The sequence below is a fragment of the Silene latifolia genome, chromosome Y (genome assembly GCF_048544455.1).
Source record: "Silene latifolia isolate original U9 population chromosome Y, ASM4854445v1, whole genome shotgun sequence".
Taxonomy (NCBI): domain Eukaryota; kingdom Viridiplantae; phylum Streptophyta; class Magnoliopsida; order Caryophyllales; family Caryophyllaceae; genus Silene; species Silene latifolia.
Window position 1 is genome coordinate 166,585,884 of NC_133538.1, and position 27,414 is coordinate 166,613,297.

The following is a 27,414-nucleotide window of genomic DNA, read 5'->3' on the forward strand; positions in this document are numbered from 1 at the left end:
AAAACAAACGAAACAAGAAAGGGCACGGCCTAAGGCCACGTCTACCCTATTTCCTAGGTTAAATTCATTAGTTAGATAGATTTGCGAAGGGATGCGGGACGCATCTTAGAAAACGACGATAAGAGAGGTCAGAAAGCTTTGCTTAAAACCGGGTGCTCTACACGGCCTAAAGGGTCGAATTAGGTCAAGTTCGTTAATTAATTTAACTCATCGAGTGTTAATAAGACGGTGCTAATCACGCACTCTTATACTAGCGAGAAATTAGGTGAAAGAGAGAGAAGCATTCAATTAAGTTACAGAATCGTTAGTAGATTTTAATGCTTGTGTCGAAGCCACCTAACTTGTCTAATTAGGTTATTAAATTGATCTAATATCATCTAATTGAGTCATATGTTAACAATCAGAGGTCAAACTAACATGTGAATGGTCCTAGGGTAGGTCGAATTAAACGAAACAAGAGAGGGGTCAAAAGCGAAGAGCGAAGTTAGAATTCGTTTTATTAATGCCCTACCTTGAACACGAGGATATGTAAATGAGACGGGGGATACGACTGACTGATGTAGCGGATTTGTTTCCCATCTCAAGTCAACGCGGGTGTTCGTGGTGGTAATTTAACTCATACTCGGACTAAACTAGTTTCATAGTTAATGAAAACAAACGATAAACAAACGATAAACAAAGTAAAAACGAACTATAAAAAAACAAACATAAAATAACGAAATAAAAGGGAGAAGAGGAGGATTTTATGCACCCTCAACCTACATGTATTGTTGACACCGTCTTGGGTCATAATCGATGGTAGATTTTATCTCGAGGGGCCGTCGTCGACGAAGAAACAAAGCAAACAACACGTTTTTTGCAAATCTGGACAGCAACTTTCAAACTGCGATTTCTCTCTCGTTTCACGGTGAAAATTCGATTTAAAAGATGTTTTGAAAACTAGAAAGAGAGGAGAACAGAGATATTAAAACAATGCCTGCTCATTTTGAGTTATTGGGCACGAAAAACGAGCACAAACAGAACTGGACAGACAAGAAAAGCCGCGAAAACAGAGTGTATAACACTCTGTTTTTCGAGGGAATTCGTGTACTCTCAAGGGCAATTTGGCTCGTAAATCTTTGTCTAATGTGTATATGGATGTTGTATGGTTAATTTGGAACAAGAAACGCGAATTTTGATGGAGGTTTGAAGGGAGAACGAAGGGTTTCAAAGAGGACACACAAATTGATTCTCAGTTTGTAAGTCGGTTTTGTCGAGGATTTTTGAGAGGCAATTAGGGTTTGTTTCTGGAGTTTAAAGCTTGTGAATGACGGTTGTATGTATGGAGAACTTAGAGGAATGAATGTATGGTGAAGGGGGGGGGGGGGTATTTATAAGGAGTTTCGAAGGGTAGAAGTAGCTGCTGTCCATCAGTTATTTCGTGGGGTTTTTAGGGTTTGTATGGGGGGTTTTCTTGGTGGTTAAGCTAAGGTAATATGGTATGGATGTCGGGTAAGAGTCTTAGTTCATGGGCACGGGTTTTGGTGGTATTTGGAGCGGGTTTTGGGCTCGGGATTTGGCACGCAAAACAGGGGGGCTGCTCGTGTTTTATGCGGGCTGTTGGGGAGTGTTTGGGACGGGATTTGGGCCGTGGTTAAGGGGGTTCGAACTGGGGTTGGATGGGTAGAGACTTAGGTTGGTTAGTGTACTCGAGATTCGTGCCAACTCGTAAAGAAAACGGGCTAAAAAACCGAGCTATAATCGAGCTCCAAAACGCGTGTTTAAAACGAGTTTTTTTCGATTTTTAAATCGATTTTTCAAATCGATTAACACATTAAAATAAATGATTTTTCAAATCAAATATACTCATAAAATGATTTTTCAAATCAAATATTTATTTTATTTTCAATAAAATAAACTTGAGAAAAATAAATTCAAAATAAAGCAATAAAATGAATTCACTTAAAAAAACATTTAATTTAAATATCATTTAAATTAATAAAATACTCCGTCGACAATGCTCATTCTACATCGTAAAACGAACCCAAATAATGACAATGACAACTAATAAATACATGTGTCCCATCATCATCGGGTGTTTGTCGGGTTCTCTATAAATTCCAATATCGACGGATACGGGTATCTACAGCAGGCGACACGACTTGATGTGCTTGTTGACTGCTTGCAATGATTTTGACAGAGAGAATTTGTTGGAATTTGTACCTTGTTCTCTCTAGCTCCTTTGCAATTATGAATTTTTAACCCTTTGAATGAATGTCAAACGTCCTTGCAATCCACGTATTTCCTTCAGTGTCTTCGGCTCTGGCATTTCGTTGATGGCATTGATTTTTGTTTGGTCAGTTTCAATGCCTCTGTGCCTGACCACAAACCCTAAGAACTTCCCAGATGTGACACCAAATGCACACTTGAGTGGATTCATCTTGAGTTGACATTTTCTAAGTCTCTCAAAGACGGTTCGAAGGTCTTTGATATGGTCTTCTCTTTTCTTTGATTTGATAACCACGTCATCAACACAACACTCTATTGTTTTATGCAGCATGTCATCAAAGATATTTTGCATTGCGCGTTGGTATGCAGTGCCAACATTCTTCAATCCAAACAGCATGACCATGTAGTAGAAGATCCGTTTTGGGGTTTGAAAACACGTTGCTTCCTGATCTTCAGGTGCCATATGTATCTGATTATAACCAGCCGTACAGTCCATAAATGAGAGTGCTTCGTGACCAGTGGTTGCGTCAATCATCAACTCTGTGACCGGCAAAGGGAAGTCATCTTTCGGCCATGCATCATTAAGATCTCTAAACTCGACGCATATGCGTAATTCTCCATTCTTCTTTCTGACTGGGACAATGTTCGCTATCCTGATTGGATATTTGGCTTCGCGAATGAAACCTGCTTCTAAGAGTTTGTTGACTTCCTTTTCAATTTCAGGTACAAGCTCCGGCCTGAAATGATATTGAGGCTGCTTTTTTTGGATTGATGCCCTTCTTGATTGCCAGACGATGAACTGCAACTTTTGGGCTGAGTCCATGCATCTCTTTATAGCTCCAAGCGAAGATTTCTTTGCACTCAACCAACAACTTGTAGTACTCCTCATCTTCTTCTTAAGTCAGCAGAGCACTAATATAAATGGGGCAAGGATCTTCAGTAGTTCCCAAGTTGAGCTCCTTGAGTTCATCCACAGTCGATTGCCCCCCGTCTTCAAGTGTTTTAGTGGCCTCGTCGGCCTCAACTTCTTTATTCTCGTCAGGTATCTCTTCTAATGTGATGTGAAATGACGACGTTGTAACTTCTAAATCTCTTAGCTTGTTGGCACCATAGGGATGTGAAGATGAAGGAATATACTCTTCAACATTTTTTGACTGGCCTGTGAGAACTAGTACGCGCCCCCTTGCTTTGAGTGGCTCATGCTGGATGATATCCACTACTTGCATACGCTTCATGCGAGATGGTATCACACTTCTTAAGTCATCACTTACACTTATTTCTTCTTCATTTTGTTTTGCAGAAGTTGAGAGAGGATGATCCTCATCATTATTCTTCTTGGGAGCCCCTAGTCCACTGAAGACCGTTTTTGATGGACCGCCCAAGTGATCATGGATTGTGCATTTCTTGCTTGTGCGCAATGAGGACGTTGATGTTTTGACTTCTCTTTCACCTTTATTGCCAAGCCTAGCAAAGACAGAAGTGTATTTGGTTGAAGCACTGGGCCTCACCGAGCCTTGTAGATATAGAAGGAAGAGACTTCTCTGCAGGTGGACTTATTCGATCGAAGACTGAAGATGAATGCATCTTTTCTTCTTCTTCTTCTTCTTCTTCATTTTCTTCGACCTCTTCCACTGTGATGTGCTGAGAAGACGTAGTAGCCCCTTTTTTAAGAGCACCAATCTTCACAGGAGCATAAGACTCATATCCAAGCCCGGGCTTAGTCACTATGAAGCTCCCTTCTTGCTTGAATAGCTCGTGCTGCGCCTTGTTGAGACCGTACGGCTCAACTTCTATAACTTTGCCAAGACGAGTCGGATTTGTAAAGTTATATATAGCCTTCGCCAGTATCTTGTAAGAATTGGAATCAAATATCCCCTTGTTTTCCTCACTTGATGATTGACTGGACGAACAAACGAAACCAGTAGGAGGAGGTGTCACAATCTTCGTTTGAGATGAACTTGGCAGAGGTGCAATAATTTTGGCCACCCATTCCTGCTTGATCACATGACTTGACTTTTTGTCCTTAGGCTCTGTCTTTGGCGTTAGACACTCTGCAAAAGGACTCTCTCCATCTTTGCGGCGAGAATTTGGGATGTAGCACAGTACTGGCGGTGTAGTTTTCTGTGTCGTCTCTTGCTTCTTGGGTGATGCAACATGAGTAGTTGTTTTGCTGGCCTTGTCTACATCTTTCTTAACAACATTTTCTTTAGCAGGACTTGCAGCTGCATCTTCTTTGACGGTGTTCTTTTCCCGCTTACCTCCTTTTCCTGTTGAAGCGATGGTGGTTGGCATGAACTCACTAAAAGTACCATTCTCTTCAAAGAATTTTGCATCAGCGAAGAAAGAGTCGACCTTAGAGAAGGGGTTGGCGTCTCCGTTTATTTTCCTTTAGCCACCACGATAATATTTCAAGCATTGATGGAGGGTTGGGCGACAACTCCGTTATCGTGCTTCCAAGGCCGTCCCCGCAATAGTTAGAACAATGTCTTGGTATCCATGACATAGAACAATGTGTCGAAAGAAAGATCACCTATGGTAAGGTTCACGTGGATCATGCCAACTGCGCGCTCCCCATTCAAGTTGAAACCATAAATCATTGTTCGACTACTGGAGAGTTTATCCATCGTGATCCCTAATTCGTTCATGGTGATGCAACACGCAAAATTGAATTGGCTAAAAGATGCATGGAGATGCTTGCACCAAGTTTTTCTTTAATTCAGTTCGAGAGAGATATAAGAAAAACTTCATTTTTGGGATCAAACAGGAGGACGGTGTGTGGTTGTAACACCCCCTTCTTACCCGGACAAGGTAATCGGGAGATGTCACCATCTCGGTTTCCCGAGACAGTAAAATTTTATATAAATAACATATTTAATGAATTACAAAATGAATAAATGAATAATAAATGTGAATTATATATTATACAACTCAACTATGGTCTAGGTCATATACCAAATAACTATGTGACTCGACTCCAAGTGTCCACATCGTGGCCTGAAACTCGATCACGTCACTAAGCTCAACGTGTACTCAAACTGCTCCCCATATGACCGAAAATATCATATGGTTGATCATAAGCTACCACAATTAAAGCAGGCCACAATTACACACAACGAACACACGTTAGGTCGATAATACAAATACATATGCGATAACACATGAATACAAATATGCAAGACAATGATGAACACATGAGGCACAATCACCATATCCTTATATCCCAGTGTTGGCACCGCAGCACCGCCCACCAAACAACCGGACCTCAGCCTGTAAAACTGGTACTCGGGACACCCCCGTTGTACGGAGCCAGAGCGCTAACTGGACCCCTGCAAGGTGTCGTGATTTCAAACGAGCCCCTTCGTACTCAAGTCATAAACGTGCACGTAACTCTTGGAATGGGAAGCTCCAAGAGGTGACCCAAGCGTAAGATGGTCTCCTGAACCACCTTACGTCTCCCTAACAACCGTGTCTCACAATCACAACTCCACCACATCCTCCAACATCCACAATAATCACATGTATGCTATATGCAACATAACAAGTCAAATATGTTACTCCTCATGAGAAATAATCCCAAATAAGCCATGAACAACAATTCCACAAGTATTCCGACTCTTTAAGTCGACAAATCTCATTATCATGCTACAATGCGACTCCGACAACAACATGAGACTCACAACAGTTCCCAATATTGCAATATGATGCAATACTACCTCAACCATGAAAAACAATGACAATGGACACTTAATTAAGCATTCATATTACCAAAACCGAGAAAGGAAACCCTACCTTTTAGCATACTCCATAAGCTACTCGAAACAAGCAAGATCCCGTCTCATAAAACCATCACATCCTATATAAACCATCACGTCATATTATTACCCTTTAATTACCCATATTTGTTTTATACCTGGTCGATCCATCAGTGACAACATCTTAATTTTCCATGAATTATTTAACCATATTACGAGAAGGACTTCGGGCAAAAAGGAATTATGGCACTTAAAGTGGACATGAATAAGGCATATGATCGGCTGAGTTGGAATTTCATTAAAGCTACACCTATTCATATGGGCTTTCCTCATAATATTATTGATTTACTCATGAATTGTATCAAAACAGTTTCCTATGAAGTTATTATCAATGGGTCAGCCGGAAAAGCTTTTACACCTCGCGTAGGCATTAGACAAGGAGATGCATTGTCTCCTTATTTATTTGCTCTATGCACGAAGGTGCTTTCTCAACTCTTGCTTGATGCACAATGTAACAACCAACTGAAGGGGATTAAAATATGCAGAAGTGCTCCTTCAATTTATCATCTACGCTTTGCTAATGCATCTTGTTAGGCCTGGAAATTTGCAGATACCTCAGGATGACATTTTAGCCCGACCTGACCATCAGGGTATCAGAACGTCAAGCTACCAGGGTACAAGAAGACAGGCGCCAAGTCATGGAGAGGACAACGGTTGAAATATCACGATGATATTTGACCAGATGTCTATATTACTAACGAATATATGAATGATAATTGGAGCATTAATGGAGAAGATTTGGTAATAAAGCATAGTAATTAAAGGAGCAATAATGCGCATTAAATCAAGCAATTAAGACAGAATATTCAGCATTGATGAGGTAGATCCAGCAGCCATTCAGCATCGACTATATACGGAAGCACTTGAAGATTATTTGAACATACAAGGCAATACAACACATACTCTAACATATAATTCTCTCATACAATACTTGAGCTATTTTACAGTCAATTGTGCTTATTACTCAATAACATAGTGAAATCCTCTCCTGGCTTGGTGCCCGTGGTTTTTTCCCATTTAAGGGTTTTCCACATACAAATTCCTTGTCTTATTTTTACTTATTTATTTTGCTTTACTTTTCTTATTTCGTACCCTGACCTGCATATTCACAGATAAGTTCGAGCTAGGTAACCCTGCCTAGACCTACCCTGACCTGATTTCGCTTTGCGCAAAATCCATACAAAATAATTGGCGCCCACTGTGGGGCATCTAGCTCTTTAAAACCTTTTTTCCTTATCTTACAAAAATCCAAATAAACTACAAAAAATGGCCCATCCTACCATCAAAGAACAACTGAATGCAGCCCTCGAACAATTAGCTGAGTTGGAAAGCTTGAAAGACAAGGTAGCCCAAACAGAGGCTGAAATCCTTCAGTTAAGAGAATTTGAGTCGGCTCTGAAACAAAAATTGGAAAAAACCCAAGGAGCAGGCTCTAGATTCCAGCTAGGAACACCATTTGCATCAATTATCAAAAACATTGATTTCTCGAGCTTTGGGAGTCCAAGTGGCTCTAAATTTATAAATATTGATGGCGATGGTGAGCCAAATAATAACAATGAAAAACATGATGAATCTGCAGCAGCTATCATGATGGTAGTACTCCATGAAATCAAGAAGCTGAATGAAAAATTCGAAAAGATACCTAGAGTTCCTGCCAGTTTGGAGGAGGCTGCCCCTGACAGTTATGCTGATTCACCTTTTATAGACGAAATAGCAAAAGTGGATCTGCCTAAAAAATTTGTGATTCCGTCTATGAAAATTTATGATGGAACCACATATCCACAGAATCAAGTAGCTCTCTATAAACAGAAAATGTTAGTTGCATGTGCAAGGGTTTGGAATAACCCTAACTGGACCTGTTCTACAATGTTACATCAACCTGCCAACCGGGAGCATCCATTCTTTTGCGAACCTGATCAACAACTTCAACCAGCAGTTTGCAAGCAGCAGGGAGTTGGAGAAGTGATCCAGTGATCTTTACAGGATTACATAGAAGCCAGAGGAGACTCTCAGGGTATTCCTCGCCAGGTTCAACAAGGAAAAAGTGTCTATTCCCAAATATGACGTTGAAACAGCATTGGAGGCATTCAAGCAGGGGTTACTACCTCATAGTGACCGATACAATGAACTCACTAAGTATCCCTGCCATACCTTCGAAGATGTCCAGGCCAAGACCCTTGCGTATATCAGGCTGGAAGAAGACAAAAGCTACAAAGTCGGATCACCCAATGGATCAAAGGATAATAAAAAGAGCAATAGGAAGAGCAACAAAGGAAACAATTACAGACCTACTCCATATTCCAGGCCAGACCATTCAGAAGTCAACATGGCACATGAATATCAAGGTAAGGCTAAAGTTTTCCCGCCTATTTCTGAGCATAACTTCAGTGTTGATATTGCAGGATTGATCCAAAGGCTTGACAACACGGGATCAGTAGTCAGATGGCCAAGAAGGTGGGAAATCCCAACCCTAGGAGAGACAACCCAAAATGGTGCGAATTCCACATGGACATTGGACATATAACGGATGATTGCTTCACCCTGAGAAAAGAAGTGGCCTACCTGTTGAAATCCGGATATATAAAGGACCTGATCAGGACGAAAGGAATAAACGCACACCAGGGCAAAGAGAACCAAGAGCATAAACAAGATCGCAACCTTTCTCCACCACCCCCAATCTATGAAGTAAAATTCATATTCGGTGGATCAGAAATTTGTGGCCTGACCAGTTCAGCAGCAAAAAAGATAGCCAGGACGCCAAGGACTACATAACCCTGCAAACCGGATCATGTCCCGACAATCACTTTCAGTGATTGTGACCTGGTAGGAATTCCTGATGTTCATCATGATGGCCTGGTAATTTCTATGCAGATTGGAACCGCTGCAGTGAGGAGGATCCTAGTGGATGGAGGCAGCTCAGTGAACTTGATCATGCTTGATGTACTAAAAGCCATGAATATTGGTGAAGATCAAATCACCAAGAAATCCAGCATCTTGGTAGGGCTTAGTGGAGAAACCAGAAGCACATTAGGAGCAATTCATCTTCCAACTTATGTTGAAGGAGTCTCATCCTATGAGAAATTTGGAGTCCTGGATTGCTTGTCATCCTACAATGTGATTCTGGGCAGACCCTAGATCCATAATGTTAAGGCTGTACCATCAACCTATCATCAGTGCATCAAGGTTCGAGCAGACTAGGGCATAGCCACAATCAAAGGAGAACACAAAGTAGCCCAATAATGCTATACAACAGCCTTGAAGCCTTCCAAGGGGGGTAAGTCTCTTGCATAGCAATTACCGTACCCTGTCAGGAGCACTTATGTGGCACCATCCAGGATGGAAACAGATCAGGTAATCCTAGACCCTGAGTATCCTGACAAGTATGTTCTAATAGGGTCCGATGCCCCAAACTGTGTCAGGCCAGAACTGGTAAAATTTCTTAAAAATAAGTCATCTTGGTTTGCTTGGTCTCATTTTGATATGACTGGAATTAACGCTAATGTAATTACACATAAACTTAACATTGATCAATCTTTTAAGCCCGTGCAACAGAAAAGACGAAAATTTGCACCTGAAAGAAATGCGATAATTAACGAGGAAGTGGAAAAATTTCTGGATACGGAAATGATCAGGGAAGTAATATACCCTGATTGGTTAACTAACGTGGTTGTTGTGCAGAAAAAGAATGGTAAATGGAGAGTTGGTGTAGATTACAGTGACCTGAATAAAGCTTGCCATAAGGATCCATCTCCCCTATCACATATTGATGCCATGGTAGATGCCACAGCAGGGCATGGGATGCTGACTTTCATGGATGCCTCAAGGGATTCAATCAAATAAAAATGCACCCTGCTGACCAGGAAAGTACTGCATTCATTACAGAACGAGGCATATACTTACATTACACCCCATGCCTTTCGGCTCAAGAATGCAGGGGCAATGTACCAAATACCGGTCAACATGATGTTCAAGGATTAAATAGGTGATATCATGGAAGTCTATATAGACGACATGGTAGTAAAATCTAAAAATGCTGAAGATCATGTGAAGCATTTGGAAATAGCATTCCAAATATTGGAAAAATACAACAAGAAGTTCAACCCTGCAAAGTGTCACTTCGAGTCTCTACAGGTAAGTTCCTTTGGATACATGGTGACAAAAAGAGGCATAGAGGCCAGCCCTGAACAGATAAAAGCCATCCTGGAACTTCAATCACCCAAGTCTGTCAAAGATATTCAGAAATTGACAGGTCGGGTAGCTGCCCTGAATCAGTTCATATCAAGATCCTCTGAAAGGTGTAAAACATTTCACAACCTGCTCCGAAAAAATAAACAATTCCATTGGACACCTGAGCATGAAGCAGCCTTTCAGGACTTGAAATCGTACCTGTCATCTCCACGACTCCACCTTTACTGCCTAAACCAGAGAAAGGAGAACCTCTGTCAGTATATCTATCTGTCACTGACACAGCAGTAAGTGCAGTTCTGGTAAAGGAACAAGAAGGTCAGCAACACCTTGTCTATTATGTAAGTAAAAGCCTGCTAGATGGTGAAATGAGGTATGGATTACTTGAAAAATATGTTTTAGCCTTAATTATGTCATGTGCTAAATTATGCCTTATTTTAAGCGTCGCCCCATCATAGTCAGGACCAACTTACCCATAAAATCTGTCCTATGCAAGCCTAAATTGTCAGGTAGGATGGCCAAGTGGTCAGTTCAGCTCAGTATATATGATATTACCTTTGAACCCAGGACAACGATGAAATCGCAGGCCTTAGCAGACTTTGTGGCTGATTTTAGCCCTAACCTGAAAAAAGAAGTTAACCAATTAGAAAATAAAACCCTAGACCAAGAATGGACTCTGTACATAGATGGGGCATCCAATGCCAGGGGGACAGGGTTAGGATTAATGCTTAAATCGCCATAGGGAGACGTGATAGCTCAGGCTGTAAGCTGTGAGTTCAAAGCTACCAATGATGAAGCAGAATATGAAGCCCTGATAGCAGGCTTAAAGGTTCGTCTAGACCTCGGTGTTCAAAACCTAAAGGTAATAACTGATTCACTTTTAATTTCTAATCAAATAAAGGGAATTTATACGGCTAAGGATGCAAAAATGATTTCGTATTTAGAACATGCAAAAAGCCTTACCGCTAATTTTGCTTTATTTGATATAGAGCAAATACCAAGAGACCTGAACACCCAGGCTGATGCTTTGGCCAGCCTAGGTTCAAATTTTACTCCTGCAATTTTTGATAAAATACCAATTGTTCATTTATTAGAGCCGGCTATCAGTAAAAATGAACAACTCAATCCTGTCAATCAAGATAATAATTTTTGGACCAAACATTATTATGATTGGTTCCTCCAAGGAATATTACCTCAGGGCAGTCGTATACCTATCAAGAATAACTAACTAAACTAACTATATAGCTAGGGAAGTCAGGTCGATCTCCTCAGGGAGGCAAAATATCTGTAAAGAGTCCGTCTATTTGGTCACAAAATGGGGGGTTTGTAAATTAATTTTCTAAACTATAGGTGTAAAAGAAAGAGAAGCAAGGAAAGAGCAGTAAAGGCAGAAAGTAGAGATAAACTATCAATAAAGAAGGGACATGTCAGGATTTCGGTTCACTACGGTAGTCCGGTGACTCAACTGCGAATAGTCTAGATAAATTACTGAGAGACGGATATGGAAAGGTCCTTCCGGTCCACTTTCAATCCTCGATTTCCACTAACTTAACTTTCGTCCTCGTCAGGGTAGTCTACTGTTCATAGCGGGTCTATTTAGTCCAATCTTCCGATCCAGGATTAAATTTAACCAGAATAAAAGGTGACTCAGAAGCGTGTACTCAACTAAGTCGGTAAATACAGTTAATTTGCCATGGGGACAGAATCTCACAAATAATTCATCTAACCTACTCACTACATCGTCACATTTCTACCGTAGATCCCCTAATCCTAACATGAAATAATTTAGCTACTCATGCTATTAATATTATCAAAACTAATAACAATGAAATAACTAACATTAAACATGATGAAATAATAATGAAATTGCATAAATAAAGATTAGGGCAGGAATTAAAAAGGAACGAAATAAGTAATTAAAGCAAATGATTGAAAGATTAGGATTAAAATAGAGTAAGAGATTACAATCGCAAGAATCCGGCGTAAAGAACAACTAAATCCGAGCGAGAAAATCCGGAAGGAAAAGTTACAGTAGAGAGGAAAAAGCAACGTAGTCTTTTTGCAGTGAAAGTTGGAAAATAAAAGATAATCTGATTATTAGATGCCTAATGACCTAATTAATGTACGTTTAAATAGAAAAATGCTAAGTCCAATAACTAAAAACAAGTTCACGGACTAATTAAAGCCCATGGAAGACAAAACCACTCGATCGAGTAGTCTGAAACAGCTCGATCGAGTACTTCTCCAGGCAATCTACTCGATCGAGTAGAAATATTACTCGAACGAGTAACACCCAATTCCAGCTTTGTCGATCGAGTAAAAGAAAGCACTCGATCGACCAACACAGCGACAAAAACCACTCGATCGACCAATAAAAGGGCTCGATCGAGTGTTCTTCCTCTGAAATAGCTTCAACTCGTAGCCGACTGCTTCGTACACCGTTCCTTCACGCATCCCAATGCAAGATTTCGCTCCGAAAAATCCCGTCTCCTCAAAATGCATGCAAAGTGGGACGAAAATGGTACGATTCCACTACTTTCACGTTCATTTCCACAAAACGGACAACACGAACCAAAATAGCCAATTCGGGGCATAATGCGATATAAAAAGTACAAAAGTACATGGAAATACATGCTAAAATAGGCTAAAAAGACTATACAAAATGCACGTATCAAATCTCCCCAAACCGAACCTTTACTCGTCCTCGAGTAAACTAAAATGCAACTAATGGAATGGAAATTAAAACTCAGAGCTAGCTTAACTTGTCTACTTGAACCAGTTTAATGCAACAAAAATTAACGATTCTGACTATGCGAAATCAATACGCAAACGAGTTATAAGTTGTTTAGAAATATAGCCGACCTATCGACCTTGCAAGACCAACAAAATCGGACTCCCACGTGGTCACTCTTCTCTCATGAAGCAAAGGGTGAATAATACATGTGAAAGAGAGACAGAAAAACAGTCACTCACCTAACTGCGACCTACATAGCATGCATGCAACAAAAATGAAAGACAATTCAAGTACCAATGCACACACTCCAACCAATAATGTCCGTCACAGCCGAGGGCTTACAAATGATATGGGAATAGTGACGTTCAGGTGAGAAAAGGCAAAACAAGTTATGGAAATGTGGAGGTAAAAGCACCAAGCTAGTTCCTAAACATGAGCATATAAGACAGTCCGAATCTCAACTGACTGAAAAATAAAGTACAAGTGCCCTTCATTTGGCACACAACTCACTAATCACATACACTATCTCCTCAAAAATATGGAATAAGAACGGAGGAGTTAGACGGCCACAAACTACCCTTTTTTTAATACCGTCTAAATGAATCAACTGATACATATCAAATATTATTTTCAACCATTTTTTTTCATTTTTCTGACATACGTGAATCATACATTTTTTTCATATTTTTTTCTTTTTTTCTTCTTCACGTTTTTTCCTTCCCCCTTTTTTCTTCTTCTTTTCAATTCTTTTTTTTTTTCTATTCTCCGTCTTTTATTTACACCAACTCCAATCAAAATGATACGGGCCAAACTGCAGACGGAAAATCATACCACAAAAGACATACTAAACTAGCTTGACTAGGCAGGCTCAGTTTGGGATGTAGCTAATGGGTCAAAAAGACAAGTTTTGGCTTAAGTGGAGCTAAATGGGTGAAAAATATAAGAAAAGAGGAAAATTTGCAAGCACCTCCCTGCATGTGACACCGACCACAAACCCGAATGTGTGCATTCGACAAGAAATCGAATGTCATAAAAGTGAAAAAATGATGGACATGCTATGAAATGAGTACTACTCTCAATTCCTAATAAACTGCTCATGAATGTCACCAGTTATGGGCTCTAAATCTCAGAAATTATAAAGTAGGTTGCCAATTTATCAGGTCAAGTCTAAACAATCAGCAATATTTGAAGAAAAACTCGTAGACTATCCGTATGACAAAGCTATTGACTGTCAATGAAAGTGCAAGGCTCAAGTAAAATAACAAGTTATAGTGCAATATCATCACGGAAATCACCCGTTCCGACTCAACCTATATCCAAAAATAAACGTGAATATTTTTTTGATTTTTGAAATATTCTAATTTTTTTGGTTTTTTTTTATTTAAATTTTTTGAAATGAATAAACAATGCAAGCTGAAAATATAAACGTGAATGCAAAACAAATGCAAATGCAGGCTCAAAAGGATGCAATACCCTCCCCAAACCAAAACGGACAACGCCCTGGTTGTCCTTCAGCATACACCAGCAGGTATAGACAGGGGAACGGGAATATAATACCAATAATGAATAAAAAACAATAAAATAAAAAGGAGACAAAAGAAATAAAAGAGCGAGAATAAACATACAAAACACGAACTTCCCCAAACCAGCCTGAAAAATGAGGAAGTGAGTAGACCAGCAGCAACTCGTCAGCCTCCTTCGTCACGTCCTCCACCGTCACGGTGTAGTCCGAGTCCACCTCCTTCTCTCTCCTCCTGCTCTGCTCAGCTCGAGCTCTCTCCGCTGCCGCCGCCGGGTCCTCGTCGTCCTCCTCCTCCTCCTCACTAGCAGGCTCCGGATACCCCTCAGCTGGGTACCGGTAAAAGGAAGGGTGTGGCTAACCCTATGGGATCCGACGGTGTCGCCGTATGTGATACTTGTATAGAGGGAACAAAGTCAAAGCTATGTCTCTCTCCATACGAGCCTGTCTCTCTGCAATCTCGATCAACAAACCATCACGACGCCCTTGGTCCATGACCGAGGACGCCTCAAAGGGTGGAGGAGGTACAAAATTAGCCGGTAGGATCGGCTGTGTCTGTGTCTGGTCAGCAGGCGCGGGAGTAGGAGTAAGAGTAGGGATCGGGGTAGGTATAGCCGTGGAAGTCTGGCCACCCGTGGAAGGTGAGGATCCCTCTCCGGTCTCAAGTCTACGCCGCTTCTTAGCAGTGGGTAAGGTAGTAGGTGGTCGGATCGGTAGGTGGTACTCGGGTAGAGGTGGTGGTCGGGCCCCCCCCTGCAACAGTAGGCAAAGGGGCTAGACGAGGGAGAGTGGTGCAAGGTAGGTCTACGGACAAGGAACCATCTATCTTCCAGGTCCGGTAGTCAGAAGTCAGTCAGGTCTGAGAGTGCATAGACGCTAGGCTCAGGTACCTATCTCCCTCAATGTACGGTAGGTCACGAGGCAAGGCCTGGAGGAGAGAGCGGGCAAGAATGGTGGCTATGCCACGACAGACGATTTCGCCCGCGATCTTCTTTCCCCGAGCTTGGAAGTACTGGGCGGTCAAGTATGCGATATTGAGGGTAAAGGGACCCTCGCAGTCGATGTTCAGGTAACCGTCTAAAATGGAGAGCTCGTTGTTGCTGATGTTGTTTGGCTCCTTTCGGCCAAAAATAGTACTCCCTATCAGCCTAAGGAAGTAACGGGCAGGGGGGAGGTGGACCTGAGCGAACTTTCGCTCGGGAAAGGTGGTCTGGGCCAAAGTCCGCCAAAGCTGACGGATGACCTTCCTAGAGGCAATAGTGGCGCCAATAAAGGAAAGTCCAAGTCGAGTACCAAACTCCTCCAATGTCATCGAAAAAGTCCGGTTGAACAACCGGAAGGACACAGAAAGACTAGTGGGGGCAGCATCGTGTGCCCCGTTGGAGAAGGTGAAGGAGCTGAAGAACTTAAGGCTCAGCTCCCGAAAGGTATGGCCACTCATAGTGATGAGTCCGGCCATCCCCGTGCCCCATAAAAGCTCACAATCTGGCTCATAGAAATCGAGTGTCTCAAGTGACGTACGACAAAGAAAACGTGTAGGGAGAAACTCGCAGTCAACTAAGTTATAAAATCTAGTACAATGTACACCATTAAAAAAAATTACCAGCGGGTACTCAGGGTGGGAGTCAAGATTGTCGTCCACTCGAATCGTGACCGTGCCAGCAGAGACGCTAGGAGCAGGTGTAGCACGACCGCGACCCCGGCCTCTAGAACCTGAAGTAGAAGACCGTCCAGTGATGGTACGAGGTATTAGGGCCGCTCTGAAGGCAGCTGCGGCTGCAGGTGAAAGTGAAGCTGCAGCAGTGGACGCGGCAGAGACCGCCACTGAGGAAAAAAGGCTAGCAGCAGTGCTAGCAGCTGTGGCTGAAATGGAGCTAGCAGCAGTGCTAGTAGTAGTAAAAACGGTACCAAGAGCAGAAACTAGGAACACATGGGCTGCGGTACTAACGGAAGTGGAGGCAGTGGTGACAGCAGGGACCACCGCCTTAGACAAGGACGGACTGGCAGCGGAGCTCGTAGAAGGCATAGAGCTAGAATCCATCCTAGTCAAATAGGGCAGGGGAAACTGATAAGAAACAACATGAAAACAGAAGAGAATTTCCCTAAATAGTCGAAATTTTCGACTGGCAGCCCTAATTCTCGAATTTTTCCTCAATAAATCGAATGAAGTAGGTAATCAGCGATAGGGGAAGGGTAGCAGATGACAAATGCAACAAATTAAGCAACAATTGAAGCATATTAGGCATATGGCAGCAGGGAAAACCCAATTCACAGTCGAAAATTTCAACTGACAAGAACCCTAATCACAAATTTCCCATAAAATTCGAAGTAAACATGTGAAAATCAATGAGGTAAGGGAATTAATCATCAAGTAAAGCAAAATAAGCACTGAATCACAATAATAGTCGAAAAATTCGACCCAAAATGAATTTCGAAACCCTAATTCCTAATTTACTTCAAGAAAGGCAAAATTAAAGAAATTAAAATGCAAAGAAGTATTGGAATTACTTACTTGATGATGAGGAACCTACACATTGAGCAATTAATCGACAAAACAAGCAAGAATGGCGATTTTTAATCGAAAAACCACAAACCCTAATTCCTCTAATTGACCGTGTAAAACAGCAAGTATCAAGAGGAAAGCAGAGGGCAATGGACGATTAAATAGCAATGAATAAAATGTAGGTGGTGGATTTGGTATAAGGGCAATAAAAATGGAGATATTGGGGATTTTTGGTCGCAAATAAGGTGAAGGGGGGGCGAAATAATGAAAGAGGAAAGGAAGTAATAAGAAAAAGAAGGAAGTTAAAGAGACTCCCTGTGTGTTCTTTGCAAAATCACTCGATCGAGTGATTTAAAACCACTCGATCGAGAGTTCCTGTATATATTTCACTCGATCAAGTAAAAATTTACTCGATCGAGTACTCCCCTTTTTAGCTTTTGTCGATCGAGCAATAAGAAACCATTCGATCGATCAACTTTCACTCGATCGAGTACAAAAAGTACTCGATCGAGCTCTTTTCCTCGTGCAAGCCTTTGAATTTGCGTATTATTCCCCAAGCCTGCATAAAAACACTCGCAAAAATATCCCAAAATACCAAATATGAATAGTAATAGTCTATAGTCTTCTAAACTACGCTAAAAATGTCTAAATTCTAATTGTCCTAATTAAATGCAATAAATAAATCCGACGGGAAATTAAAAATTGTTTTTACAATTTGTTACACGGGGCATTTCCCCGCTCACTTCTCAAAGCAATTCAGCAGCCCCTCGGAAGGCTCCTGACTGGAGGACGTCACCTCAGCAACATTAACCGTCCTCTTCATTCTCCACGAGCTTATATTTGAATCATTAGGAGGAGAATAGTTGACGTCCACATACGTGCAAACTTTCCTCGTCCTTACTCCTTTCTTACCAGCTTTAGCGTCATCACTCCCACTTTGACTGACATTAATTGCACAATAATCATTTATAGCTCCTTCAATATTTTCATCTGTACCTACAGCAAGGAAAACAGACGAACTTTCCTCCTTTTTGCTCTCAATCTGAGGCGAAGGGGTCACGATAGCAGCACAATATTCCAAATCTTCATTTGGAGTGTCAATAAGAGGATCAGTAGAAGAGAGGGCATTGCAAGGCTGCGCTTGCATGGGAGCCCTTCGGAATTTAGACTTATGGAAAATCAATTCCTCGTCCCCAACCTGAAAAGTCAATGTCTTGCCCCCGACGTCTATCACTGCACGGGCAGTGAATAAAAATGGCCTCCCTAAAATGATAGGGGTATGTGTGTCCTCGGGGATGTCAAGTAAAACGAAGTCAACGGGAATAAAGAATCTTCTGATCTTAACAGGTATGTCTTCTATGACACCTAACGGCCGTGATATACTACGGTCGACCATCTGAACAGTCATATTTGTGCAATTAAACTTGGTCAAACCAAGTCTCTTAGCAAGAGACAGCGGTAAGACACTCACGCTAGCATCAAGATTGCATAACGCGTTATCAATTAAGTAGGTACCAATGTGACACGGAATTGAGAAACTACCCGGGTCTGACTGTTTGGGAGGTAACTTATTCTGAACTAGGGCCGTCCCTACCTCGGTCAAAGCTACTGTCTCATGATCATTAATGTGCCTCTTACGCGATAAAATTTCTTTCATAAATTTAAGGTAAAAGGGTACCTGTGTCAGCAATTCGGCGAATGGCACAGTGATGTGCAAGCTTTTCAGGAGTTCGGCAAATTTGCCGAATTTTTGATTAGCCTTTATGTTCTAGAGACGCCTCGGGAAGGGTACCGTGATGGGTATCTCGAGCCCCTTGTTCCTCTCCTCCAACGTATCAGCTGGATCAAGCTCTACATCCTTCGATCGAGACTTCTTACCTCTCGAACGAGGTCTTTCAGGCGATATTTCACTCGATAGACCACTAGCAGGCTCTCGATCGAGGTCTTCTTTATCAGCATCACTCGATCGAGCAAAAATATCACTTGATCGAGCAGAATGCTCAATAAAATCACTCGATCGAGCTGTTCTTTTTCCTGGTCACTCGATCGAGTAAAAATTCCACTCGATCAAGTCTTTTCTTCAGCTTTTTCACTCGATCGACCACCTGAAACCAGTCGATCGAGTATCTTCTTTGTCGTCAGCTCTTTTTCTTCAACCGTGCACTGTTCATCAGCATTAATTACCTTCCTCGGGTCTGATTTCAACAATTCCGGTCCCTCATATGAATGACTGCTTCTCAGATTTATTAAATTCACCGTCTCGTGTGGATTCTTATCAGCTTGTGACGGTAAATGACCCTGCTTCCTCGTGGATCGGTTCTCGGCTAACTGGGCAACTTGAGTTTCAAGTGACTTGATGGATGCATCTTTTTGTTGGTCACTTAGTTGCCATTGCTTTGTCAAAGACTGCAACATCGTCTTCAACTCAGATAACTCGCTCACCCCACCTCAGGATGATGCACCGTGATTAGGTGTAGGAAAGGAAGGAGGCTTCTGAAAGCCTTGTTGAGCCTTATAAGGAGAGACATATGGCTGCTGCTGCTGCGGAGGAGGGGTAGGATTGAGCACATTTTGACCTGTCCACCTCAAATTGGGATGGACCGTCCCTTGGTTATTATAATAGGAACCCCCTCTTTGCCTGTATTGTTGAAAAGCAAGGACCTGTTCCTTCTTTGTAAGACAGCCAACAGCAGTATAATCGTCGTTGCTCCCACACCTCTCACATGTGACGGTCTCCCCTCTAGTAAGCAAATGGACCGTCTGAGGCTCTCCAGCAAAATGCAGCTCCAATTTATCAAAACGAGCATTCACGGCTTCCAGCTGGGCCACGACTGCCTTATCAACCGCGTGAACTGTTCGAATACCATCCCTTGGGTTCCCATACTTGGCACAATGGGTCGCCATCTCCTCAATAATCGCCCATCCCTTATCATCATCAGTATTCTTTTGAAATCTTCGTTGGATGATGCGTCAAATATGGCTATGTGATCATCGTACAACCCATTGTAGAACCGATTGGACATAAACCACGGATCAAAACCATGGTGAGGAAGAGACCTCACCAACCTCTTGAACCGGCACCAAGCTTCATAGAACGTTTCATCTGGTGCCTACTTGAAACTAGTGATCTTGGCCCTCAGCTGATTGGTGCACTGCCGAAGGAAATATCTCTTATAAAAAGGAAGAGCAAGGGTCTCCCAGTCTGTGATCCCTTGCGGTCGTACGGTCCAAGTCAGTCAGCCACTCCCTGGCTGAGTCAGTCAATGAGAAAGGAAACAGCACCTCCTTAATCTTATCTTGAGTTACCCCCTTTGTGGCGGGGATAGTACAACAGTAGTCCGTAAAGACCTCCATATGCTTTCTCGGGTCTTCACCTGCCACACCTCTAAAGAGATTTCTCTCCACCAGATTGATATAGGATGGACGGATGTCAAAAGTATTCCCATCCTCGGTCTAGAGATTGAAACCTTTAGAAATAGATGATGCTTTAGGTTCCGAATGAGTTGCAATATTCGGCATCTTTACTAGTTGGTTTACAGAACTGAGACTATCTTCTACTAAAGATTGATCTTCTGTAAATAGGAAATGCTGAAGTTCGGTTTCGAAAGTACTCAAGTCTTCTTTTCGTGATTCTCTTTGTAGACGGAGTCTATGCCTGAACAGTCTCTCTGGCTCAGAATCAGGTGAAACTAACTCCAACCTGTTTGACATGGGCATGCACAACACTGAAAGAAAATAAATAAGAACTATCTCAAGGAATAAGAATTCCCTGAGATGGATAAAATAAATGAAACAAAAACAGATAGGGCAATTGCCTCCCCGGTAACGGCGCCAAAATTTGATAGGGCAGTCGTATACCTATCAAAAATAACTAACTAAACTAACTATATAGCTAGGGAAGTCAGGTCGATCTCCTCAGGGAGGCAAGATATCTGTAAAGAGTCCGTCTATTTGGTCACAAAATGGGGGGTTTGTAAATTGATTTTCTAAACTAAAGGTGTAAAAGAAAGAGAAGCAAGGAAAGAGCAGTAAAGGCAAAAAGTAGAGATAAACTATCAATAAAGAAGGGACATGTCAGGATTTCGGTTCACTATGGTAGTCCGGTTACTCAACTGCGAATAGTCTATATAAATTACCGTGAGACGGATATGGAAAGGTCCTTCCGGTCCACTTTCTATCCTAGATTTCCACTAACTTAACTTCCGTCCTCGTCAGGGTAGTCTACTATTCATAGCAGGTCTATTTAGTCCAATCTTCCGATCCAGGATTAAATTTAACCAGATTAAAAGGTGACTCAGAAGCGTGCACTCAACTAAATCGGTAAATACAATTATATTGCCATGGGGAGAGAATCTCACAAATAATTCATCTAACCTACTCACTTCATCGTCACATTTCTACCGTAGATCTCCTAATCCCAACATGAAATGATTTAGCTACTCATGCTATTAATATTATCAAAACTAATAACAATGAAATAACTAACATTAGACATGATGAAATAATAATGAAATTGCATAGATAAAGATTAGGGCAGGAATTAAAAAGGAACGAAACAAGTAATTAAAGCAAATGATTGAAAGATTAGGATTAAAATAGAGTAAGAGATTACAATCGCAAGAATCCGGCGTAAAGAACAACTAAATCCGAGCGAGAAAATCCAGAAGCAAAAGTTACAGTAGAGAGGAAAAAGCAACGTAGTCTTTTTGCAGTGAAAGATGGAAAATAACAGATAATCAGATTATTAGATGCCTAATGACCTAATTAATGTACGTTTAAATAGAAAAATGCTAAGTCCAATAACTAAAAACAAGTTCACGGACTACTTAAAGCCCATGGAAGACAAAACCACTCGATCGAGCAATCTGAAACAGCTCGATCGAGTACTTCTCTAGGCAATCTACTCGATCGAGTAGAAATAGTACTCGAACGAGTAACACCCAATTCCATCTTTGTCGATCGCGTAAAACAAAGCACTCGATCGACCAACTCAGCCACAAAAACCACTCGATCGACCAATAAAAGGGCTTCATCGAGTGTTCTTCCTCTGAAACAGCTTCAACTTGTAGCCGAATGCTTCGTAGACCATTTCTTCACGCATCCCAATGCAAGATCTCGCTCCGAAAAATCCCATCTCCTCAAAATGCATGCAAAGTGGGACGAAAATGGTACGATTACACTACTTTCACGTTTATTTCTACAAAACGGACAAAACGAACCAAAGTAGCCAATTCGGGGCAGAATGCGATATAAATAGTACAAAAGTACATGGAAATACATGCTAAAATAGGCTAAAAAGACTATACAAAATGCACGTATCAGCAGACATGAAGCAAGGGCTTTTAAAATCAAAAGCTTCAACCTATTCTATCATCAATAACATTTTATTCAGTAGATCGCAGGCTGGACCATACCTGAGATGCTTAGAGCCCGATGAAGCTAAACAAGTACTCCAAGAAATTCACGATGGACACTGTGGCAACCATAAGGGAGGAAAAAGCCTGGCAAGTGAAGTACTCAGGACAGGTTACTACTGTCCGACACTGAGGGCTGATTGCTTGGAATATTGTTCAAAATGCGAAGCATGTCAAGTTCATGCACCAATAATAGATCAGCCATCCGAACTTCTTCACTCAATTTATGCACCCTGGCCATTCATGAAGTGGGGCATGGATATTGTGGGGAAACTACCTGTAGCTCCAGGACAGAAATTATTTATGTTTGCCATGACCGACTACTTTTCTAAATGGATCGAAGCTGACTCTTTTAGGTAGGTAACTGAGAAATAAGTAATATCCTTCATCAAGACGAATATCATTTGAAGATATGGAGTCCTATCAGAAATAATATGTGACAACGGAACCCAATTTCTGGGGAAAAAGACTAAAGCATTTTGCCAAGAGTGGAACATTAACCTGGTCACATCGACCCCTTGATATCCAAAAGCTAATGATCAGGCTGAATCTAGCAACAAGGTAGTCATAAGCTGCTTGAAGAAGAAACTAAAGAGAAGACGAGGCAGATGGGCTGAAGAACTTCCATTTGTGCTATGGGCAGACAGGATAACTCCGAAAACATCAACAGGCCAAACACCCTATTCTTTGGTGTATGGCTGTGAGACTGTCATCCCTGCAGAGGTCCAGGTACCAACATCAAGATATAGCCTGAACAATGTCGAAGCAAACAGCATCCTAATCCAAGATAACCTGGTCCTAGCAAAAGAACTAAGAGACGCTGCCAAAATCAGGATGTCATCATATCAACAAGCAGTAGCCAGAACTTACAACAAAAACGTCAGGATTAGAGTCTTCAGGGAAGGAGACCTTGTCCTAAGAAAAGTTTTTCCAAATAAGAAGGAAAAATCAGCTGGCAAGCTAGCCCCTACGTGGGAAGGCTCTTACTTAATTGACTCAATCGTCGGACAAGGAGCATACAAGCTCCAAACATTAGAAGGAGAAATGATACCAAGATCTTGGATTGTAACACACTTGAAACTATTCCATGTATAAATTCTATGTCAAGCTTGAACCAGGTAAAAACTATATCTTTGCTATCAGTGATTCAATCTGACGTGCTATCTGAAAAATTACGTGTTTCACATGTCCTATGTGCAATCCATGTCTATATTTGCAACTAGCCCAATTTATCTTATTTTTGAATCCTGAATAATTATACATGATAAATATTTATATGCATAAATATTCAGGATTGAGGGCTACTCTATTGTATATTAGACCTCTCATTTACGTACATTTTAAAACTTTTTCACTTCACTGTGCCTAACGAGTCGGTAACCATCACCGGATACGGTAAATAGCAGGACTAATCAGGCATGAAATAATTGCCTGACCTGACTAATTTGCTGCACACATCTACAACCGGCCGGAGGCAGCAAGAAGGTGCAAGGGTGTTTTATTCTGACCATCAGTCTAAATGCCCTCCTGACAGGTCGAATACCAAGCCCTCCAGTTAGGCAGAGGACATATGCCCTCCTGACAGGCCAGTTTTCCCACCCCTTCGACCACTATGGCAAAAAATATATGTGGTTGAACAACTAACGACGGCTTTAATCACTAGACGGGTTAAAAGGGTCAAAAATTTAACAGGCTGACAGGACTGGAGGAACAAGGCTCAAAGAAAATCAAAAGCAACAAAGCATCAGGAAATAAGCAAAATAAGCTAATAAAGGCCATTACCATCATAAAGCCCTTACCCCCTGGGGCAAAGGCACCAAAATATTTGTCAAGGCCAGGGATAACCTCCATGACCCACCCAAAAACAAGAAAATAAAATTGTTTGTCCAGGGACATCCCCCCTGGATGGGCCAAATATCATCAAAGAAATTTAAAATTACTGCTCCCCTTTGGAGACAGTACCAACACTTCCACTCTTGGCCGGATCAGCCTCAACATCAACATCCCGCTCCCCTGGAGAATCGACCTCCTGTTCATTGCCCATATTATGCAGGTCAGGATACTTAGAAGCAGCGAAGGCTATCTCAGCTTCAGGGTTCCAGTTTGCCTTGGCCTCCACAGGCTCTAACATAGCAGCCACTTTCGACTTGATATAGAAATACAGGGAAGAATCATCAAGCTTGAACTCCAAATCTTCCCTCTTCAGGGCAAGCTCCTCATTCCTGTCCAGTGCCTCCTGCAGAAGTTGTTTGCTAGAGCTTGCCTCAGCCTTGGCAGCATCCCTCTCAGCCTGCACCTTCGCCAAATTAGCAGTCCCTGTAGCCAGATCAGCCCGAGCAAAATCCAGTTCAGACTTCAGCTTATCATAATCAGATCTCATAAGATCAATCCTGGCCACCAAAGAAGTAGCCTGATAAGCATTATGGAGACAAGCTGCAGCACCCTGAACAGAAACAGAAATAGTATAAATATTATGTTATAAAAATAAAAAAACTATAAATAAAAGATGTATACATATTACAAAAAAATATACATAATAATAACAATAACAATAATAATAATAATAATAATAATAATAATAATAATAATAATAATAATAATAATAATAATAATAATAATAATAATAACAAAAACTATATAACTCTCCCACAACAACCAAGGCACTTGCCAAAAGACTGACAGAATGATCTACTGAAGCAACTGCCTGGGTAGCAGTCTTAATAGGATCAAGGGTGAGCATAACATCAGATTTGGAAGTAGCATATTCCCTAATTTTTACCCTGGCAGCCTTCACATTATCTACCCTGGCTTGCACTTCCCTGGCTGGGGCAGACGGATCAATTTCTGCCACTTTCCTCTTCCGGGCTGCTGAACTTGTTTCAGTAGGGGCAACAAGAGTAGTAAAGACCTTGGGAGTAGCAGACAACTCAGTTAAATCAATGACAGGCCCAGTATCGCCACCTCCCTGGGAACTCTCCGCCTTGACCTTGGCTAGCTTGGTAGAAAGGTCAGCCATACCAAATCTGGCAAGGCGAGTGGATGACCTAGTGGCTATAACACGAGATACTATATTAACAATAAAGACAGGCTGTCATGAAAAAGCCAAAATAGAAAGAAAACTAAAATAAAAAAGAGAACAAAATAGACACACTGCCCGAAGTAGAAGCACTGTCAACTTTTGAAGGCTTGGGCACTCTAGCAGTACCTTCAGTCTTCAGGCAACGAGGGAGGTGACCAGCCCCACAACAAAGAGGCCAAGTCCTCTCTATTTGAGGAATGGCAAGAAAGGCAGAGATATTTGTAGTAGGGTACTCAATTTCAGAAACCCAATCATCAACTGCAAGCAAGGGAGGTATGACTCGTTTTAATTTATTTATTTTCTTTAAAACTAACAAATAAACATGCAGGATAAAGGGAAAAGTCAGAGTACTCACCAACAACACAAGCATCATAGTTCAAATACGCCAGATCAGGGCCCACAGAATTGGTCCTGATAAACATGTATCCAGCAGCCCAATTCTTGTCATGACCGCTGTCCAAATTGCTGAGAAGATGAGTAGTAGAAGGCCTGAACTTGAAACTAATGCGGCCAGGACTGTTGGTCTTGACAGCATAACAAGCCTTCAAGTCCTCCAAGGAGAAGGAAATATTGTGTCTCTTGCATAGATACTCAACGGAATAGACTACCTTCCATACCATGGGCATCAGTTGGTAAGAAGGCATACCGATTTCTTTAATAACATCCACCATAAGTGGAGATAAAGGAAGCTTGCAACCATCCCTAAAGGCCCAGTCATGAATACGGAACCAACCAGGACATGCCCAGTCAGCCCTGACAGGAGAATTCTCAGGGATCCAGACTTTGGAATCAGCAAGAATGATTCCCTTATCCTTCAGCACTTTTTCAAATTCAGGTTTCAGACGGTTTGGAAGAGACTGATAATCTTTTAGAGCTTTTGTGGGTTTAAATTCGAATTCACCGTGAAAAATTGAAATCATCTCAAGAGGAAGATCAATTGGTTTTTCAACCACAAGAGGTTGAGCAACAGAAGACGCAGGGAGATTTTCAGGTGGTTTCTTCAGGGTTTGGAACAAATGGAGTTCCAGGAGACATCACTCCCCTGAAAGATTTCTTTTTTGCAGCCATTATCAAAAGTTTGATTTATTGAAGATTAAATTCTGGAAATTAAGGGAACTTGAAGATGGAGATTTTTAGAGAAAATGATCGGATTTCTGGTGGAGTTAAAATCAATAAAGTGAAGGCTATTAATACTCGGTGAATTTAGGGTTTTCAACCACAAGTTGCAAAAGTAATTATGAAGAGTTTTAGTAATTAAACACGCGTCACACCAAACCGCTAATTGCCGTTATAGGATCCAATCAGTCATAATCCAACCGTTAGAAGCAGTTTTCCAAAATTAGAGGTTATCTCCTTATTTCGGGCCTGACCCAGCGATAATAAGGATATAAGGGGCAATTGTTAGGCATGAAAATTCGCAGATACCTCAGGATGACATTTTACCCCGACCTGACCATTAGGGTATCAGGACGTCAAGCTACCAGGGTACAAGAAGACAGGCGCCAAGTCATGGAGAGGATAATGGTTGAAATATCAGGACGATATTTGACCAGATGACTATATTATTAACGAATATATGAATGATAATTGGAGCATTAATGGAAAAGATTTGGTAATAAAGCGAAGTAATTAAAGGAGCAATAATGCACATTAAATCAAGCAATTAAGACAGAATATTCAGCATTGATGAGGTAGATCCAGCAGCCGTTTAGCATGGATTATATAAGGAAGCACTTGAAAATTATTTGAACATACAAGGTAATACAACACATACTCTAACATACAATTCTCTCATATAATACTTGAGCTATTTTACAGTCAATTGTGCTTATTACTCAATAATATATTGAAATCATCTCCTAGCTTGGTGCCCGTGGTTTTTTTCCAATTTAAGGGTTTTCAACCTACAAATTCCTTGTCTTATTTTTACTTATTTATTTTGCTTTACTTTTCTTATTTC

At 41.4% G+C, this 27,414-nt stretch overlaps 1 non-coding gene across 1 annotated transcript; it reads left to right on the forward strand.

Moving 5' to 3' along the window:
• The first annotated feature begins 19,997 nt into the window (after positions 1–19,997).
• On the forward strand, positions 19,998–20,103 carry LOC141635979 (small nucleolar RNA R71). Its single transcript, XR_012540627.1, has one exon. It is a non-coding gene; the product is annotated as a small nucleolar RNA R71 (small nucleolar RNA).
• The last annotated feature ends 7,311 nt before the right edge of the window (positions 20,104–27,414 follow it).